This window comes from Pollachius pollachius, assembly GCF_949987615.1.
Source record: "Pollachius pollachius genome assembly, chromosome: 1".
In the NCBI taxonomy this organism is placed as follows: domain Eukaryota; kingdom Metazoa; phylum Chordata; class Actinopteri; order Gadiformes; family Gadidae; genus Pollachius; species Pollachius pollachius.
The window spans coordinates 18785785-18807809 of record NC_136934.1 but is presented as its reverse complement, the minus strand read 5'-3'; the positions used below and the strand labels follow the sequence as shown (position 1 = coordinate 18807809).

The 22025-nt window shown below is 45.8% G+C and overlaps 1 long non-coding RNA gene across 2 annotated transcripts; it reads left to right on the top strand.

Annotated features, from left to right (window-relative positions):
- The first annotated feature begins 6713 nt into the window (after positions 1 to 6713).
- LOC307075703 lies at positions 6714 to 9008 on the top strand. 2 transcript variants are annotated; one of them, XR_013811864.1, is made up of 4 exons: positions 6714 to 7355; positions 7934 to 8046; positions 8152 to 8273; positions 8914 to 9008. It is a non-coding gene; the product is annotated as an uncharacterized lncRNA (long non-coding RNA). The 2 variants fall into 2 exon arrangements; XR_013811865.1 differs by having other exon boundaries at positions 8149 to 8273.
- Positions 9009 to 22025: the final 13017 nt, after the last annotated feature.

Genomic DNA, 22025 nt, shown 5'->3' with positions numbered 1-22025 from the left:
GGAACGCCGCTTCCTCCTCCCGCCAACAGTTGCTCGGAGGCGCCGAGGCGGACCTCCTTGGGACGGAGCGCTCCCAGTCCGGTAACGGCCAGAGGTCCCAGGCCCCAGGCAGCCCGCCGGCCTCTGACGTTCCTAAAGGCGTGGTGGGCAGAGGTAAGTACTTGTTCAGCCCGTTTCCCCCTGTGCAGCAGCGTCTGAGGAACGGCAGGATCCACCGGGAGAAGCCCCCCCACCAGGCAGGGGAAGAGGCCGGGCCCGCTGGGAAGCGGCAGAAAAAAGGGGGCCGCTGTTTCCCCAACCAGAGCCTGACCGCTGAGCCCAAGCTGGAGGAGAAGCTGTTGGATAGCAGAGGTAAGAATGACATCTCTTCAGAAAATAAATCAATTCAATTTAGCTCTTCTTTTTTTATAGGATTGAGCCTGCATACCGCAAAACTTTAAATATCAGCCCGGGCTTTTAGTTGTTTCAATCCCTGTACTCAAGCGGCTTGTATCTCAGACAGGCGTCTATATGGAACAGGCCTTTTAATTCCTTTCGATTTTCCTTTTGGTGAACTGATGCCATTTATTAGCGAAAGTTGGTAATGCTCGGAAATACGTCTGTTTGATGTTGTCATACGACCCTGGCAAGGCGCCGGCGTCTAATTGAGACCAGCGTTTATTTTTCAAAACGTGTGTGTGTGCAGATGAGCCGGACCAGGGCTCCCTCAGCGGCCCCCAGCGAGACCCAGCAGAGCCCCCCGGGCCCCGCCCCTTTCCCAAACCTGAGCTGGCCATGACGCAGAGCCTCACTCTCATCAGCTCAGAGGACTGGTGCGACACTCACACACTCACACTCACACACACACACCACACACACACACACAGAATTTGTCGAAGCAATACAAACTTGTGTTTCATTTGACTGACCTGCTGTGGTTCTGAACGCAGGGAGGAGAAGATGGAAGGGCTCATGGTGCTGCGCAGTCTGGCCCAGAACCACAAGGACACGCTGCACCCCAGGCTCCGCGACGTCTGCCTCGCCCTCGTGCAAGAGGTAGCTCCCCCTCTCTGAGCCTGCTGCCTGGTGCTCTCTCTCTCTCTACCGCGTAACATGGAGACGAGCATCTGTCACTGTGGGTGGGCGTGTGAGTGGGCGGGCGGCTGGGTGTGGACAGTCCGTCACTGTCTGCAAGTGTAAAACAAACTCAATCCTGTCTACTAGGGCTGGGCGATATGGACCAAAAGTCATACCTCGATATCTTCAAGCAGAATACTGGGGCAGAGACTGTGTGTGTGTGAGCCGGAGGCAGAGCGAGAGAGACAAGCAGAGTTACAAAATAGCAGGCGGCAGGCGTGGTTCGAAACTGCTGTTATTTGGAACAAATGTGCTGTAATTTCAACGCAAATTCAATTATATCGATGTTGACGATATGGTCTCGTTCCATATCGTGCTTGAAAAAATATCTATATATTTTAAATATCGATATATCGCCCAGCGCTACTGTCTACAGCTTAGTCTATATACCTCGCTGTGTGTAAAACCTTCCCCATCAATTCTACACCATAGAACAAGTGGTTGATTCGATATGAACAAAGTTAGCAAAATACAGACTTGAATGAAGCAAGGAGTGTGAAACGTACTATAATGTAACGCATGCATTTCATTCATATAGCGCTTTCCAAGACACTCAAAGAACCTTTACAGAGTGAGAGTGGTGTCTACCACGTGTGTGTCTGTCTCTGTGTGTGTCTGGTTCTCAGGTGAAGAACCTGCGTTCGGGCGTGTCCCGCGTAGCCGTGTGCACGCTTGGCGTCCTGTACTGCCACCTGCAGCGGTCCATGGACCAGGAGGTGGACACCACGGCCAGGGCGCTGCTGCACAAGGCGGCCGAGAGCAACGCCTTCATCCGGCAGGAGGTGGACGCGGCGCTGGACCACATGGTGCGGAACTGCACGCCGGCACGCTGCATCAACGCCTTCCTGGACGGGGGTTTGAGGTCAGGGGGCTGCACGCACACATGCACAGACACGCACACACAAAATGCAGACATAAACACACTATATTGCGCCTTGTTATGTTTTCTAGTATATCTACCACAGTATCGGTATTGCAAGATTAAATCTGTGATTTATAAAAAGTATGAAGAATCAGCGGAAGATGCACAACAGAAAAAATAGACATTTAAACAGGACTTGAATGTCGAAGGAAACATTTCTAAAATCCTTAATCTGCTTTGGACTGGTAGGTAGGATACTACAGAGGTCTAGCCTATGTTTCCTTATTTCCATCCGTTGTGTATTTCTGTGGTTTGTGTCTCTTTGTGTGTGTCCTTCATGTTGAGCCTGTGTATGTCTGCAGCCACCTGAGCGCGGTGGTGAGGAAGTGCGCCGCCCAGCACCTGGCCGACCTGCTGGAGAGGGTGGGCGTGGCCCGCCTGCTGTCCGGAGGGAAGGACGTGACGAACAGAATCCTCCCGGCCGTGGTCAAGCTGGCCCTGGACTCCTCCCAGGAACCCAGGCACGTAGAGCCCCCGGTGACTTCCCGTGTTGGGTGAAGGCTTTGGCGTGTGTCCAACGGCTCGGTGACGTGCCGTTCTCGCTCCTCTCCCTTCAGGTCCTTTGGCCGCCGGATGTTGCTGTTCCTGTCCTCCCACCGAGACTTTGATAGCATGCTGGAGAAGAACATCCCCACCAAGGACCTTTCCGCCGCCCGCAAGACAGTCAGCGGACTCAAGGCAAAGGTACGGAGGCCCCGCCCTCTCGCCCCACCCTACCGCTTGGTGACGGGTCTTGTGAACGTTGTTGTTGTTGTGTTTGTTGTGTCAGGGTCAGGGTCAGGGTCTGGGTGAGACGCCCCAGACCCCACCCTCGCTTCCCGGCAGTGGCACTGTCAGGGCCTCGACGCTCAAAAGGAAGCTCCCCAAACCGACCATAGCCCCTAGCCCCACCACCACCGCCACCCTGACAAACACCACCACCACCACCCCCAGGTGACTCCTCCCATACACATGACAGCCACCTTTGAAATATGTTGGTGAAGGTAAAACCCTTACTTATGCTGTGAGGTCAGCTCCTCTCTCGGGGTCGTGTTCCAGAACACACATGATGGCTTTTGTTTGCAATGTCTTCAAGAATAAAAACTTCAAGAATATCTTTTATCTTATTTCCAAGATCATATACATATATGTAGTAAGTATGTATGCAATTTCATGACATTATATTTTGTGGTACCCTACAGGGAGCCCAACAGCAAGTACAGCTCCAAACCTCAGGGTCACATTATGGAAGACAAGGCTGAGTACATCAGGCAGCTCACCGCTCTGCTGGAGTCCAAGGACTTCAGGGAGCGCATCAAAGGCATCGACCAGCTGGTGGCCGACTGCCAGGACAACCCCAGCATGGTCATCCGCAGCCTGTTCCCGGTCCGTAAAACACCCCCACCGCTCGTAAACGCCCACTACTTCACACTCGCCCTCATCCCCTTTCCGGGTGAGACTCCCTCCTGTCCCCTTTTTGTTCATCTGTTCCCCGTTTCTCCCCGCTCCCCCAGGTGTTTGACGCCTTCAGAGACCGCCTGCAGGAGTCCAACCGTAAGGTGAGCCTGTACGCCTTGGAGGCCCTGCAGGAGATAGTGCGCCTGCTGAAAGACGACCTGTCCGGGGTGCTCAACCACCTGGTGCCCGCCATCGTGGATAACCACCTGAACTCCAAGAACCGCGCCGTGTACTCGGCCGCCACAGGGGCCCTCTGCGAGCTGGTGCTGAACCTCGGTGAGGGCCCGGTGGGGAGCTGTCCGGAACATGGTCCGGTCTGACCGCAGCGTTGTCCTTGTTACTCATGTGTTCTTCCCTTGGCCCTCTCCAGACAGCAGCCTCCTCCTTGAGCCGTTCTGCTTCAAGGCACAGGCTCTTAGCGGCCAAGCAAAGGTGGATGTGATCGAGAAGGTTGCAGGTTTGTTAACGGCTCAAATGTTTGTTTGTTTTGTTTTTTGCAATAATCAGCACCAAACATACGTATACCATTGTGTGGCCAATCAAGAGGCATCTGATCCACTCTGCTCTGCCGCCTCCATCTCCTCCGTCTCTTCCTCTGCCTCGATCTCCTCTGTCTCCTCCTGTCTCCCATTCTTTTGTCTCTTCCTTGGTTTCCTCCTCCTTCTCTTCCTCTGTCTCCTCCCCCCCCCCAGAGCTGGTGACGGAGCTGTACCCCCGCCGGCCCCAGCTGGTGAAGCAGAAGGCGCTGCCCCTGCTGTGGTGCCTGCTGGGCCCGTCCAGCGGCAGCGTGCACCGGGCGACCACCAGCCTGTGCCGAGCCCTCCACCATCAGATGGGGCCCGGCCTACCGCAGAGCGCCGCCTCCCAGCCCCCGAGCGTCGGCAGGGACCTCAACCAGCTGCTGAGAACCATGTCCTGAATAAAAAATGACGTAAGGACGGGAACGAGAAGACTCACTGCTCTTTTTGCACTTTTACAGGTAGCTTGTGTTGCACTTTAACAGGTAGCCTCTTAAAGCCTGGTATCAAAGCCTGGGGCCTCATTTATCAACCGTACTTACGCACAGATTTGTGCGTAAGGAGGGCGTAAGATCATTGCCACGCAAAGTATGGAATTTACCAAAATGTACTTATACTTAGGAATGCTTGTAAATTTAATTAAGTAATAAGTTATTGGAAAAATTGGCAAACCATTTGCTCCGCAGGGAGAGCGTTTTCAAAGATCGTGCTGATCTGCTTGGGGAGAGCACAGAGTGGCTTCTTAGTAGGTACCGCTTCCCAAAGAATGTACTGCTGGATTTGTGTCGCGATTTAGGGCCAATGTTGGCTTGAGGCACGAGACGCAGAAACGCAATTCCTGTGCATATCCAACTCCTTTCCACCCTGGGATTTTTAGCTACCGTCACATTTCAGCGTGAGGTTGGAGACATATCCGGTATTTCCCAGCCATCGATGAGTAGGACCATGCCGGCGGTGTTGGACGCAATTATTTCCCTGGCCCCAAACTACATCCAGTTCCCTTACAGAGATCCCCAACAAGCCGAAATCAAACAGGGCTTTCACGCCATCGCCGGATTCCCAAAAAAAATTTGAGCCATAGATTGCACCCACATAGCCATAAAAGCACCGTCAACTAACGAATTTAAGTATGTTAACAGAAAGGGGTTTCATTCTGTCAACGTGCAAATCGTTTGTGATCCAAATCTGTCCTTGTTAAACGTTGTTGCGCGGTAGCCTGGAGGAACATACGACTCATTCATCATGCGGAACAGCTCTGTTGGTGTGCGTCTCCAAGAAGGCGCTGTGGAAGATGGCTGGCTCATTGGTGAGTATTAGGCTACAACATGTTTAAAATACTATTGCTGGGTTATGTAGAGTTGTTAAAAAATATATCATAAGGTGATCAAGGTTACCCGCTGAAGCCATGCAAGCTAATGACCCCCTTAACCAACCCGAGGACCCAGCAGGAACAGGCGTATAACGGGGCCCATGCGTGCACGAGGATAGGCCTGCTGAAAGGGCGATGGCTGTGCCTTTCCAGCACGGGGGGGACACTGCAGTATCGGCCTGAAAAGTTTGCAGGATCATCATAGCTTGCTGTGTGCTACACAATTTAGCCATCAGACGGGGTCCCTCTGCAGGAACTCCCCAGACCAGACGGCCCTATGCCTGACGCAGTGCCCCTACCACCTCCTAATGCCGCTGGCCTTCAGACGAGACAGAGGATCATACAGAGATTTTAGGTAAATCTAGCACAGAAACATAACATTTTTCATTTTGTGTTTTGCAGCAATGGAGGGGGAAATAAGGAGACATTGGTCAACGGTTTATGGTTTATTTGCCATTTTATTCGCGCAAGAGGCAATCTGTTGAAGAGACTGATTGATTTGAATTCATACATTGGTCACGTTGGTCAGTTGCTCCTTCAGGTCATTAATGGATTTTGTCGTTTCCTCTTGGTTTTGCAGCACCGCCTCCGCCAGCACTCTTGGCGCACGGTGCACGGAAGGGACAATGGACGGTCCCGGTTCCTCCGACTCCTCCAGCACCAGCACCATGGGACTCGCTGTGAAAGAAATTCACATTAATTTCACCGAGTTTAGTATCGAAATGTTTTTTTTCTTCTAAATGTCAACATTTAAATAAAATGTTTGCAAACACAGAGTTTGTTTCTTGTACCTTCAATTTGAATGTTAGACGGCCCGGCTTGAGCGTCGGTGTCACCGTCCTCAATTATGCCGGACAGCTGTGTCGCCAATGATGCTGGTAATTGGGTTGTCCAAAGGGGAAAGTTCCGTGGTGGTCTGTCCCCCTCCAGTTGCTGATGTCTCACGTCTGAGGGCTGTGACTCTTTTTTGGCATTGAGTTTAATGTCAAACCATTATTTCTTTACTTCAGATAGTGTTCTCACTTCTGACCCAACTGAATTAACTGCATCAGTCACATTTTCCCATGCAGCAATCTTTCTTTTGTTCGCTATGCCTCCTGCACTAAGTGAGCTAAAAAGTATTTTTTGATTTGATTCAACCTCGTTTACAAGGGTTTCCATTTCTGTGTTGGAGAAGTTTCTTTTCTTTGCCATTGTAGCGGGGAGTGGTAAAACACATTCACATGGTTAATAAAGGGATGCGTTGCGACCATAGGCGTCGATTACGGGGGGGACATGTCCCCCCCACTTTCTAAAATACGAATTTTGTCCCCCCCACTTTTGCGACCGAAAAAAAATAATAAAAAATCTCCCCACATACTCAACCGAAATCGTCGAGTCTAAATCATGCGATAGGCGCGCACGAAGACATCCTCACAAGTCACAGCATGCACAACAGCTGGCTGTGAGTGGAGCAAATGAGGGGGCGGGATTCTGATCATCAGTATCTCTCATTCAGTGCCGCGCCGCGCGAGCTCCTGTGGTTAGTCATTCCAGCAGGCCTACAACTACACTTGGCAGTTGGAAGGCAGCCTAATAGTTGTTTTACAGACGCTTTCCACACACTTCGCAGCAGCATTGAAGACGACAAGCGTCAAGAAAGTCGACTCCTCAAAAATGTACAAGGTAACTATTCCTAACAGTTCGTTTATAATGTTTCCTCCGAGCATATGCTAGCTAGGCAAGACCACGTTGTAGCTAATTGTTTGCGGTTACAGTGTTAACTAATTTGGAGTGAGCGAAAGTGAATAATATTAGCTGCTATCAGTTTTAGGGCTGGCCCGAATTATTCGAATACTCGTTCGGAAAAATAGTATTCGAAGCTTGAATCAGTATTCGGAGCTTTGTTTATTTTTTTTCCACGTGAGGTAGGCCTACGTGACGTTACCAGAGCGAGGGAGGCAAACTATACCCGACACCAAGCAGAGAAGCGAGAGAGGTGGAGGAAGAATAGGTATCTTGTTGTTTCCCTTTACTTTATAACACAACATTAGCGGGATCTCGGGAGGAAAAGTAATGCTTAGCGAAATGCTAACCTTAGCTTAGTTGTGTGTCGACTGATGACCAAAGACGGGTTAACTATTTTATGAATTGTAAAGAATCAGGAAAACAAGTATTTGAAATGGATTATGGATTATTTATTAATTATTCTGAACCACACTGAACTGTTTGATTAGCCTACTACATTATTACAACATTACCAAGAGTATTGTAATCCAAAATTAAGAATGTGGCAGCACTGAACTTGGGCCGTGTGTGTGTGTGTGTGTGTGTGTGTGTGTGTGTGTGTGTGTGTGTGTGTGTGTGTGTGTGTGTGTGTGTAGGTTGGAGAGTTAAAATTGGCCAAAAACATGCACCCGCCTCTCAGATGTGCCAATGAAAGCTGTCGCTATTTCCCTTTTGTCCAAGGCCTTCAGTGTATCCCTGTGGATATGGCAGACTGCAGTGCTGTTGAGCCTCAACTGGGTCATTGTTGTCCTCAGCCAATTCTTCAGCCGTCGCAGAGCACTGAAGCTCCTTTCTGCCTCACAGGATGAAACTGGGACCACGAGTAGCAGTCTCACCAGAGTCTCCACCTGTGAGAAGAGCCCTCTGACCTCTGGTGGCATGCCTCTGAGAATTTGGACAGCTTCTTTGCATGAAGTGTAGGTGTTATTTGCTTTAAACATGGCCAATTGAATTTGTAGTGCCTGTAGGTCCAGTTCTGGGTACAAGCTCACCACCATATTTTTGTTTCCGGTAATCAGCAGCTCCTCCAGCTTGACCAGATTTCCCAGGCTCACCTGATCAAAACGCTCATGAAGCTGGGTGGTCGCCATGTACGAACGCCCCCCTACCCTTCTTCCAGTTCCTGAACCCCAAGGAAATGAAGGTTTGTTCTGTATTTCTGGCCATTGTTGGAATATTATGTTTAAAGGCCTTTACACAGTAGAAACACAAAACTCCTTTAATTTCAGAACTGTAATGTAGCCAGGGGTAGTCTTTGAACCAGCTCTCCTGGAATCGGAGAGTGCGGTTGGGCAGAGTTTGTGGCTCAATTAGCTGTGCATCTGGTTGGTATGGGGAAACTAAAATATCCTCAGGGGTATTGAGCTCTTACTCTGTTTGGGAAGGGTTATCCTGTTGTCCCTCCTGCTGAGGCACCTCCTCCTGTAATGTAGTCAGTGACATGGATGATAATTTGGTAGTATTTCTTTAAATAGTTCCCTGAAATGTTTTATTTATGTTTTTTGTTCATAATTGCACTTAATATTTGTTGTAGTTTTAGCCCTGCCCACTTCACTATAATTGTCTGTAGTGTATGTTTTAAATTGTGCAATAGCATATATTTTTTTTTAGAAACCTCACCTGCTGCACCTCTACATTCTCAACCCCCTGTTCCTGAGCTTCTTTGTTTAGTTCTGTTCCACTCAGTTCCGGTTCCTTATGAAAATGTTAAACTTTGTTAGTAATGTTTCATGTTATAGTTTCTGAATGTTCAAGTTTTCCTTATGTGACCCTCACCTCCACAGCTCCCGGTCCCTGCACTTCTTTGTTTTGTTCTGTTGCACTTGGTTCCTTTTCCTGATGACAGATGGTTCATAAATAAAACAAACATTTATTGGCACTTGTGTTTGGTTTTTATTTAACGTTTTAGCATAGATTTGGGGTAAATCGTACTTGTTTTTTGCATAGTTTTAGGGTATATTCTGTTTTTTCTTATGAATAGTATGGATAATCATATAGGGACATCTAGTGGTAAATCCGCAGATTTCAAACGTGTGAAAAACGCAATTTGGTATCTAGTCGTTTGATTTGTCGACTGTCAGCCACTGTAGAAACATGGCGTTGTAAAATGACATGAGTCTGCATTCCCATGGTGGCGCATACAGATCGAACATTGTGAAATGAGAGAACGTGAACTTGGAAGGCTAGCTTTTATGACTTCTAGTACTTGCGAAGGCTAACGCAATATCATGGAATTAACTTGAGATATATATTTAACAGGAACACTAGAAACAATCGCTACTGTACAAAAGGTATTCCACGTGACTCAACCAATAAAAGTGGAAGACAAATTTGTAGTAGGCAAAGCATAGACTAGCTAAAGCCGGTATGTAGCTAACTGCAGTGTAACTGCTAGCTGACCGTTAACGTTAGCATTAGATGAGAACTAGCAGTTAACCGAGTTAATATCAAACATCGTAAAACAAGTTGATTTGTAGATTTCTCTAAACTTACAGCGCATTTTTGCTTGCTGAAAAAGGATCTTATATCGCTTCCCGCTTTTCTCTTAGACATTATGGATCCACTTGAATAGCCTTATAATAGCGAATGTTTGTTGTTTTTATATCATCGCGAGGGGGAGGGGGCAGGCGGCTACGTGGGCTGTCTGTACACACAGCGTTATAATAAAGAAGTTTCAAGACAGCCAGCCAAAATTGAAATTTTTATTCAGAAAATAGGCGGTCCTTTTGCTTCCTGTAAAAAGCATGTTTGTGACACTGGATAACGTGGAATATGGATACATCAACTAGCCTGCATGTGGAGGGCCACATAAGGTAAGAAATTGGTTTACGTAAACTTTGCTGCTGGTTTTGTTTGCGCGTGATGACCTGGCTAGGTTACCCACGCCACGGTCCTAAGCGATTGTAATCATCTGATTCTGGTTGGTGCTCAAGATATAGATTGCAGCTAGTAGCAGCTACACACGGTTCGATTGCTTTGCCAATGTGGTTAGAGTTGTTTTGTCTGATTGAAATATTTGACGTTGGACTTGGAGCCAGTGGTAGGCTCAGGCCTATCCTGACATAAATATCGTATAACCTGCTGTGATTATCTAAACTCTAGGGGATTTTATTTGCGGGCAATTTGCTCATGATGTAACGAGTGAAGTGTGAATTGGTCCTTCGCGAGTGTTTACTGGTGGTCAGGATTTGGCAGATCATGCAATTCTCCTCTGGGTGCTTGTTTTTTAAATTTTTTAATGCAGCATAACATTATGCGACCAGCAACCCTTGCTCTTCTTCAAAAGGCTGATGCTCAGTAGTACCTCGTTTCATTTCTTAGCCTACCCCCTTTACAGTCTGCAATTGATTGTCTGGTAAACTTTGTTGATGTCAAGATAAGTGTTAAATTGCCAACACTTTTCTTTGTCCTGTGTGTATTAGTATTACATATCCGAAATCCCGAGCGCCAATACCCTGGTGTTTCCAACGTCGTTTTGCAAAACAAGCCAAAACACAAACTGTTTTTTCAACACCTGACAATACACTGCAGAGCATATTTTAATGCAGCGTTGAATGGATGAATAGCTTACATAAGGGTACCCACCACTTTTCAAACCACACTCAAGCTTATGGTTATTGTCCCCACCACTTCTAAAAACAAACTGACGCCCTTGGTTGCGACCATATTTGGTTAATTGGAGGCGTTTCTGAATGCAAATATTCTGAGCGTGAACGAGCACGGTACTTAAGAACAGGTGGGATTTATCAAGATTGATGACTTACTGATGTGCGTACGATAGGCCTGCGCATGTTTTATAAATACAGATTTTAGTGTACCTAAAGGGTAATTCCGGTGTAAAATGGATTTGGGATATTTTTTGTATGATGACGAGTTGAAACGTTTGTTTTGGAGCACAAAATCCGCATATAGACGCCTTCTTCAGTTGGCTGTTTTTAGCCGATTCTATCAAAACGCTATAAACTTGGAACGATTGGGGCACTGGTTAAAAGGTCAGGTATATAGTATAATATAAGTATAAAACGTTAAATACAATATACATACATATCAGATATTATACTACTCTCTATCTATTTTCGTGAATGGTTGGACTTCTGACTCTATACTGCTGCCTCGATTTCCGTTGGTATTGCTCTGTTTCTCCCGGAGAACTCCGGATTCGTAAGCTCAGAGGCGACGGACCCACTGACGGAAGAAAACGACCTCCGGGACCGGACGAAAGGGTTCCTATCCGTAGTTACTGTAGGGTGTGAATGGGCCTTAACGAGTCCCATCCCGCTCATGAAGCACACGGGAACGCCGCATGGAGGCGGGAGAACCCTGGCTATACTACACCACCCTACAACCGCAAGTGAGGGCGTCTTCACACTGTGTGTGTGATGGAGTTGCTTGTCTGCAAGCCAAGGGCGATCAGACAGCTGATTAAAGCTGTCTGGCCCCTCCCACCTTCACATCGCGTGGGATGTCTGGCTTGTCTGCAAGCGGATAATACCGCTGCAGGGCAGGCTGAAGCGACAGAGGAATGTACCACGAGCAACTCCGTCTTCTCCTTACAGTGAACCGACTAGGGAGAAGAGGGGGAAATGTCGGGGTCTAGGGGACTGGTACACGAGGCTGCACATGCGGCAACGTGCGACAAGTCAGCTCATGAAACACACGGGGTCACCGCATGAAGGCGGAAGAACACGGGCTATACTACGCCACACTACAACAACTGGGCTGAAGGAAGGGCGACAATTCTACACATGGTTGTGCCAAGTGTGACTTTATAACTTTCCATAAATTATATATACAACATATATATCATATTATGTGAGGAAAGAAAGATAAAACAGGTCGGTCCTTCCGCAGTCTGGTCCCCCTCGACATGGCGATGCAACGGTGTTTTCCACGTCGTCTGGCTGGAGACTGTCATGGTCGACAGGCAGAGGTTATGTTCGTAACGTCCGCAGCTCAGTGAGGCACAGACACATGTCTATCCCACAGAGCGGCGAGCTGTTTAGGGATGGTGGGAGGCAGCGGCTCTACGTTCGGACGTCATCAGGCGTCTAGACAGTAGAACGCTTTTAGGGGTTTTCCTAAGTCTTCTTCTATGATGCCGACTTCACTGGCACTGTCAAAGCGAACGGAGTGGCTTCGCTGGCGTGCTGCTGGAAGCGCCATCGGGCAGGAGGAGCAGAGAGGCCTTACGTCTGTGGGCTTCGTCACGCCGCCACTGCGTTTCTTCATCGTAGATAGTCGAAGTAGTTGACTGGTTTCAACAATTGATGAAAGAAAAGGGAGGACAAACGCTGCTCTGCGCCGCGTTATATACACGGTGCCGTGGGGAATGTGGGCGGTGCCCACGTTGATTGGTGCATAGCTGATTTTCAGTACGCACGGGACAAGCCCATAACGAAGCCTAGACCGCGTAGCCTACATGAAATAAAACAAGAACACGTATGCACTACTCTAACGACGTCATAGGCTTGTAATTGTCCACTGACACGGTGCTGAAATTGGCTCTGTAGGAGGGGGAGACGCAGGAATGTTGTTAGATGAAACTAAATTTTGTGGCAGCAAAAAAAGATCTCCTCATCAAGGCCATCAGCAGAGAAGCCTACGAAAAGAATAAACTACAATAATATGAATGCTAAAAATATTATAACACAATTGATTAGGCCTAGGCCGACATCTGCTATATTGCTAAACAGCCTACGGCCTAATCGTTAAATTGATTAATTGCTAACGTGAAATGACACACCTATAACACCCTCCGGAAACAGGGATGGTCTTTTGCAAAATGGCAGACAAGGCTCTAAAGAGTAGAGAAACTTTTAAAGGAGAAGAACTTCACATTCTCCTTGAGGAGGTAGAGGCCAACAAAGGCCTGTTATTCGACCGGTTCAAAGGTGCCCACACGAACAAGCTAAAATCTATGAAGTGGGGGGAAATAACAGAATGTCAGAGAGAGAGAGAGAATGTCTCGGTTATTGGTACTAGTAGGTCTGATGTTAAGGTCAGAAAAAAATGTCAGGACTTTGTCGGTCTGACCAAAAAAAAAAACTTTGGAACTTTGACATCAAACAAATTTGACTGGTGCAGGGGTGAACACGGCGCAGTCCTTCAACGATGAGGAAGAGCGAGCAAAGGCCATCATAGGCTTCTCAGCCTCCCAAGGCATCCCCGGGGAAGTGGATATCCATGCGGGTATCACGGAAGAGGGAGATCCTTCAAGGGAGCAATGGCAGGAGGATGAGGAACCCAGGATCCCCCACCAGTCTACCTCGGCTTCTCCCACCTCCCTACCCGTCATGACGCAACTGATCACCACATCTTCCACCTCCGCTGCTGCCACCTCCTTACCCGTCGTCACTCCACGGTTCACCGCACCTTTCACCTCCACTGCTGCCACCTCCTTACCCACAATCATTCCACGGTTCACCGCACCTTCCACATCCACTGCTGCCACCTCCTTACCCGTCGTCACTCCATTGACTGATCACCGCACCTTCCGCCTCTGCTGCTACCACCTAATCAACTCCTTCCACCGCCTCAACTGCCACTGCCTCAATCAGTGCATTTAACAGATGCCAATGCAGCCAAGACCTGGTGGAGTTGGAGTTGGAGAGGAAGAAAGTGTGTCTTCTGAAGGACGTCTGTGGTCCTCTAAGTGAAGCCGCCGAACGAGGCTCAAAATTTCAAGAGGTGGTGATCATTCTGAAGAGGGCAAAATTGGAGATTGCTGCACGTCAGCTTGCCCTTGAGGAGGAGAAGTTTGGGCAGCAACAAATTTCCATAATTCTCCCAGAAAAACAAGGTGATGCATATTTTCAGTACATTTTAAGGTATTTGAAATGAGCTGTGAACACGTTTTCATAAGGTATTTTTGTTCTCTCTCTAGATGGCCAAGCTGAATAGACGGAACGGAAGGACTCCGGGTGGTTGTTTTTTTTCTTTGAGTTTTGAGGCGGACATAAAATAAAATAACCTTGGTTTGTCAAACCTGATTTGCATTTGTCATTCTTCTATTTACGACGCAGTCGTAACAGTGTGAAAATCATAAATCCTTGAAAAGAAAAAGATTTGTCTGGCTACATAGCATCATTAAAAAGCAATTTGGTCCATAGACTTTGTCAATACACTTAGACTGCATAAGGGAGGGAACAGTCATGTTCGAAAGGTCATATGAGTCCTTTGAATTTGTCAAGCTTTAGGCTACTCTCCATTGCTTTGTCCCTCTGCAGCTGCCATAGAGTAAACCCCAAAGAACATGTTATATGCCAATATGCTGTGGGAACACCGGCAATGATGTTTGTTACCCTTAACAAATTAACTGTTTAACATTACCCAGTGTGTCTGATTGATTGGTAATGTGTTGATAGTGTTGTGGAGTAGGCATGACGCATCAAATTAACATTATTAGTTTACAGGTTTTATTAATTACTCTAGGAACATAGGCCTATATAGTGCAAGGGACAATGCAGTATGTCAGAGCAAATAATGGATAATAATAGCATAATAATTTAAAACTCCAGTATAAATGAATCCTTAGTGTTGTGATGGCTGATTTAACCTGTGATTACTCAATGTACAACAGATGTGCAGCCTCAACCAGCCCCAGAGTCCAATCAGACTCGGTCAGGTGAGGCTGCTTAAACCAACCATCCTCCACACACACTCCCACAGTTTGGTCTATGGCAAACCAAATGAATGAGCAGCGGTTGGGGAGCGCTACTCACAAAAGGATTATGGACCACAACAACATCATGATGTTCACGTAAATGTGTCTGAACAGCAGCGTTACCGATTGTGCCATCATGCTTAGGGACCGCTGTGTCCTCCTTGTGGACAGAACGACTGATGATTCTGGTAAGAACAGAGGTGGAGGACTGTGGCTCTATGTAAATAACGCTTGGTGCACGGTCAATAATATTATTGAGCCGCTGCTCTGCTCACCTACACTATCTCCTGTGGTTAAGGTTAGACCTTTCTATCTGCCCAGATAGTTTACATCTACCTACATGCCTGCAGCTTAAATCCCCCCAGATACTAATGCTAAGCTTACAATGAAGAACTGCTTGCTGCCATTAGCAAACAGACTTTACTGCCAAAGACAGCCTTTATTGTTGTGGGTGGCCACAACCACTCCATTTGAACATTGTACTCTCCAAATGGCATCAACATGTCTCCTTCCCTATGAGAGGAGACAAGACTTTGGACCATGTTCACACCAAGATGGCTTATGCATTCAAAGCAGTCCCCCTTCCCCACCGGTCGTTCTTACCCCCCTCAACTAACATGTTAAACCAACAGTGAGGACGGTCCAAGTTCTGCAAGACTCTTAAGCATTAGCTTGAACAAACGGCCTGGAGTCTGGATGCCGTTCCAGGCAATGTATGGTACATGCTATGTTTAATTGATTTTCTTGGTCTAGAAAAAAGGCCTTTCATGATGCAGTGGTCAATAATGAAAGCAAAGATGTGACCACAATCACACCTTCATAACGTCACATCATTTTGAAGAGAAAACAACAAACAGCACATTCAAATAAACTGGTTTTTATTTTGCATGATAAAAGTCCCATGAACAGACTTTAAATGTATTTACTAATTATTTATTTTTTTGACTTGTGCATGACTCAAGTAGAACTGTTCGAGCCCAGTTCAAACTTTTTAAAGCGCACTATAAATAACCAGACCGTACTGCAACCAACCAATCTTCTGCCTGATTACTATCCTGTAGCGACGAAGATGGGGCATGCTACTGAAGGGTCATTCTTCTTGTGTACTTTAAATTCACAAGCCTTCGAATCGAACTCGGACACGCAGTCACTGGGAAAGCTTCTAGGCGTCATGTAACTGCAATGACAAATGACTCATTAGAAATTAGGAGGTAGTGTTTCACAAAGGAGCATGGAATTGATGGTGAAAGTGAAACTTACCTTGCGCAGCATCCACCACAACTGCAGTCCATGCATGCACTGTTTCTCCAGCTGGATCCTACGGCATGCCACGTGTTGTCCACGGTATCCCTACATCCAGTTGCTCCTACAGGGTGAACAAGACATCAACTCAAATGATAACAAGATAGTATCTAGCGTGTACACATTTTAAAGTGTGCTTGTTTATCTGTCGCCACACGTTTACCTGGTTCCAAAACATTATGGGTGCAATGGGCATCTAGCACGGCTGCAAGGGCGCACACCACTGAAGCTAAAACCAGAAACCTCTAAGGGGAAGAGAAGAACATGATAGTTACAGACTTGTTTACTATATTGTCATTATCCTATCTCAATATACGCAGAATTAAATTATGTGCCAACAAACACACAAACGTACTCATATGAATATTATTGATGACCTATATATGTAGGTAATGAGAAAACAGCCTACCATGATGGCTGGAGAACAGGATTGAATGCTGGTCAGAGAATGGAGTCTTACAGTGCGGTCTGTGTGTTCTGGGGCTGGCTTTAAATATTGAACCTCACTGAGACCTTTGGACTCAAACATCGGGGAGTTACTGTAAATAAGAAAAGCAAAACCCCAATGGCTTGATTCCCTTGGGGTGGGAATCTGACGTAATCCTAGCAATCATTGTTTACAAAAAACTGTGATGTATTTAAATGCATTAAAAATATTTATTTCTGAAAGAGGATTTGTGGCAGTAGCCCTGGAATTGAGTCAGCCCAATATAGCACACCCAAAAAGTAGAATACAAAGAGGTTTTCATTCGAAGAAGAGGGTCCAGCTGTTAGCCCAGCTTTTTTGATCCCTCACAACAAATTATACCTTTAGCAACAAGGGTCCTGGTGGTAGGTGCCTATATTTCCTTTTTTAATTCAAGTGTACTAGTGAGCTAACTTCTGTAGCCTTAAGGAAGTCAATTTAAGAACTATACTTTTGAATATATTGTCAGCATCAACTGTGAAGTTGAGGATATGTTTCCAATATTAGCATAAATGGTGAAATGTAAGGTACGTAGAGATACTTGATTAGAGTACGTAGAATCACAAAACAATGATTAGATAGTAATTTATCTGTATTTTCTTCTCAGACAATGTGCTGCACATTTGACCAGAACATAGACACACTACACATTAATACAATACAAGAGGTGTGTAAAGTAGCTAAACTGTAGCGTAAGAGTAGTAAATATCTAGTTAAAAGTACTTGGATTCATACGATCTGATTATTGTGGAAATAAGCAGAGCAATATTTACGTAAATATCATCATGCCCAAAATGTTTTATTGAATGCATGTCCAATGGAAATAAACAAAATATAACTTTACATGAATCATCATCAAAGTGTGTGTGTGTGTGCTGAGGAAAGCAAGGCAGTGTAGCATCGAGTGTGAAGTAATGTGGATGAGCGGTTCTTGAAATGGCTGCAAACAGCAATACTGGAGGCCAAGGATGGGCTCAAACAAGCAAGTTTTGAACAGGCAATGCACTGGTTCTAATTACGACCATCTTTAATCTGAAGTACGGCCTTAATATGGGTCTGCACATTGAGGACAATAGATCTCCCCTATATCCATGTGGATATCCATTCAAGATTAAATAGGCCTGCATCAAAATGTAATTGTTACCTTCTCTCAAATCTATGAGACATGCTGCTATCCCAGCTAGAAGGAAAATGTCCCACGATACTGGCAAACATAACCTCATAACCCCAGTTTTTATGTTTAAAAAAAATACGTTTTAATCTTATGTTCAATGAACATTTTAAGGAGGTCCATAATTTCAAATAATGTTCTTGGTTATCATTCTTTTTTTTTTTTAAGTTTTAACTGCCACATTCTGAGGAGGATTGGGTCCGTTGCTAAGGGAACCAACTACAGAATGATTGTTTAAAAAAACTTCTCACAATGTGACATAACAAGGGGAGACCATTCTCACTGCAACGTCCAGAAAATGTTTTGAGGTAGTATGGCGTGAAGAGGAATGTATTAATCTCTTAAACAGTTAGATATGGTTTTGCCTCCTTCTGTTTCCATCCCCCTCCCTGCCAGAGCCTGGTCTCTGAGCCCAACTGTAAGCTGATGACACCTTTGCCCTGCCCTCACACCCGTTCCTACCAAATCCCTGTCTCTGACCCGCACTATTGTACCATACATTATTCTTGGAGTTGATTGAACAGTGTACGTGGATTCACCTTTGTCCTGTTCTCCTCCTCGTCCCTGCCAAACCTGGGTCTCTAACACCCTACTGTCCGTAAAGGAGTTGATCAGTGGAGCAGCTGAGGGGTTGGTATTGGCATCAAATGGCCCTTCTTATGTCTTACGGTCCAGCAACAGATCCCCAGCTCAGAGGTTGTTGTTAAGAGTAGTTAAGAGTAGTTGTTTGAACAGTGTTTCGCTTATGAGTTATTGATCGTGAGGCAACGCAAAACTTTTTGCAAGGTTACACAAAAGTTTGGCAAGGTAACGCAAAAGTATCACAAAAGCAAATACCCACCATGACAAGTACACCCTCACCACGGCCCTTCGGGGCCTCCGTACAGTTCCAAGTGTCAGTATGTCAGTATAAGTATCAATATGTCACAGTGCAAACAGCAGGAGTCACATGCTGCTCAGTGGGCCTTTCTCAGAACATGCCCTGTTGTTTTTCATGAGTATATATTTTTCAGGGTGTGTTCAGGATTTATGAAGGTTGTGATGTCAGATAGAAAAGATGGAATACTAAATATAAGAAAGAAAATGTGAACTTGACCAAATAGCTGCATCAGCGTTTTTACCATCAATGTTCTGTACTGCTTTATCAACTCCAAGAACATACACCAGAGGGGCTTCTGTGGAACAGAATGGTGCAGATGAGAGATGTTGGGCATTTACTGTCCCAGAGAAGCAAAAAGGAAACCAAACCCTCACTCACGTTCCATTTCACATTGGGCAGACAAGGTTAACTTCAACCACAAGGTAGTTGAATCTTTGTTAAAGAACTTGATAGAAAATTTACTAACAGCTGCCAAAGAAGCAGAAACACTGCTGAAACCTGCCAAAGTGTTGTTTAAGGGGAAGTACGGAATCCATGTATTTCACACTCGGCCTGGCCGTCATGGCCTCTCTGTCTGGCCTTGATGCCCTTCTGAAATCCGTATGCCCATCGGCCCCTCTGGCCCCGCACTGTGCCTGTTTGTTTTTTTTCATTCCCCCGCCCTGCCCTTCTTCTAGGGCTGCGTACTGTTACCCGGTATTAAACTGAATTATTACAGCATGGATCAGCTCGACGTACCCGAGTGCTGCTGTCAGTATTTGAGAAATTAAGGACAAACATATTTTATTTTAATTTAGGAGAGATAAACATTACATGGCTTTAGTTATATAACTTGCATTAGGAAAGTCAAACAATGGGAGAGGATATGTGAGGATGTTTCCCACGCTTGATGCCTATCTTGCTACCACTGATGAAGGCACATTGGTCCAAATTTGACAATGATTTCAACCAGTACTTCCCTTATATTGAGGCAAAGTCTGGATCGGGTAAGGAACCCATTCAGTGGGAATGAAAGCAGCACCCTTCCTGCTAAATCGCAGGCAAATCTGATGGATTTGTCCTCATGACCTCAACATGACCATGGGCCATGTTGTTGGTGTTCAGCTTCAGATGAGAAGATGCGTTCTGAATGGGTTCGCCATGAAACCAAGAGGATTGGGAGGTAATGACAGATGGAAGGCAACAGAGGAGACCATTCTCCATCTGTCCAGGAGAAGATTTGCTCAAAGGTATGATTTCAGAGCAGTGTGGATTAATCCATCCTTGTTTTGGCAGAGCACTACAACACGTTGTTTGTGTACTTCATTGCACAGGGAGACCTTTGTATGTGGATGGGTTCCTTGTCTACAGAAGTCATGAACTCATGTTCACTGAAGTTAATGTATTAAAGATTTTTTCACATAAAGTTTATAGAAGTTGTGTCATTTCATTATAATGAAATGGCCACAAGTATCATAGCATTAACTTGCTGACTAACCACTAGATTACTCAACATGGGTAGCCCATCGCTATCCTGGATACCATCCTGATCACATTCTGTTTTGCTGCACATTTTCCACGAGAAACTCTGCCAGTACTGCTCTTGTTCTTGTTTAGTTGTTATTGGGTCTATTTCTGGGATTACTGCACCTATGGCTGTGTTGACTCGGTTGTTAAAGATACCGCTTGCTGCTTAAGGAGTCATTGTTACAATCCAGTTGCAGCCTGTAACGCAACCTCAGCTATGACACTATCCTTGATTGGCCAAGATGATATTTCAATTTCTGGAGCCAATGTGGGTGGCTGGATGTCAAGATCACTCCGTGCAGTGAAACAGAATGTGAGGTCATGAGAGCATCCATCAGTTCATGCTTGGAGGTAGAAGTTGTTTTTGCACCCTTTAGATTCAAGGCCACTATTCAGATGCGGTGAGGAACCCACTGACAGCCACTTGTGGTAGCTGCTGGTTCTGTTTTTTTTATATGATATTTCAGACATGATTCTGGTTTTAATTACTACTAATATAATGATGTCTATGTCTATAATGTAGGCAGAGCATCGGCGACTGAGGACAATGAAGTTTCGGGTCTCTGACTAAATCATCAAATCCAACATGGAAACAAACATGTTAAGGTTCTTTGCCAGGAACATTGAGTGTTCATGTTGCAAGAGTTCTGGAGCAGGACCCAAATGCCACTCTGTTCGCCAGTTACTCAAACAACAGTTCACTGAACTTGCAGAGAAACTGGAACAACTGATAAAAAAAAGGGATAAAAACTAGACCAGGAAACTGGGAGAAAATAAACAGACCCGAGAACCAGAAATGTCAGGCGAGGTAACAGGACAGGCGCTTCCACAGGCTCCTACCTACAGACCATCTGAGAAATAAAACATGAAAGGGCCAACTTAAATCGAAAAGGGAAAACACAGGTGAACACAATGAAGTAATTTAAACAGGTGAAGACAATTCAGGGGAACAATTCTACAAGAGAGGGAGAAGCAGGACATCTACATGACAATCAACATCAGAACAGCATGTGAGGTTGGCAATAGCTTGTTTGCATATTAACTTTAAATTCACTTTGTTTGTTTTATTCCCCCGGGAAACAGAGTACCAATCTCGTCGATCGGTACTCAACACCAAGTCATACAGTAGTTCAATGGTGGTTAAGACACAATCTGTCTTTTTTCTTCCCAAATACAGTGGGGCAAAAAAGTATTTAGTCAGCCACCAATTGTGCAAGTTCTCCCACTTAAAAAGACGAGAGAGGCCTGTAATTTTCATCATAGGTAAACCTCAGCTATGAGAGACAAAATGAAAAAAAAAATCGAGAAAATCACATTGTCTGATTTTTTAAGAATTTATTTGCAAATTATGGTGGAAAATAAGTATTTGGTCACCTACAAACCAGCAAGATTTCTGGCTGTCACAGACCTGTAACTTCTTCTTTAAGAGGCTCCTCTGTCCTCCACTTGTTACCTGTATTAATGGCACCTGTTTGAACTCCTTATCAGTATAAAAGACACCTGTCCACAACCTCAAACAGTCACACTCCAAACTCCACTATGGCCAAGACCAAAGAGCTGTCAAAGGACACCAGAAGCACAATTGTAGACCTGCACCAGGCTGGGAAGTCTGAATCTGCAACAGGTAAGCAGCTTGGTGTGAATAAATCAACTGTGGGAGCAATTATTAGGAAATGGAATACATACAAGACCACTGATAATCTCCCTCGATCTGGGGCTCCACGCAAGATCTCACCCTGTAGGGTCAAAATGATCACAAGAACGGTGAACAAAAATCCCAGAACCACATTGGGGGACCTAGTGAATGACCTCCAGAGAGCTGGGACCAAAGTAACAAAGGCTACCATCGCTAACACACTACGCCGCCAGGGACTCAAATCCTGCAGTGCCAGACGTGTCCCCCTGCTA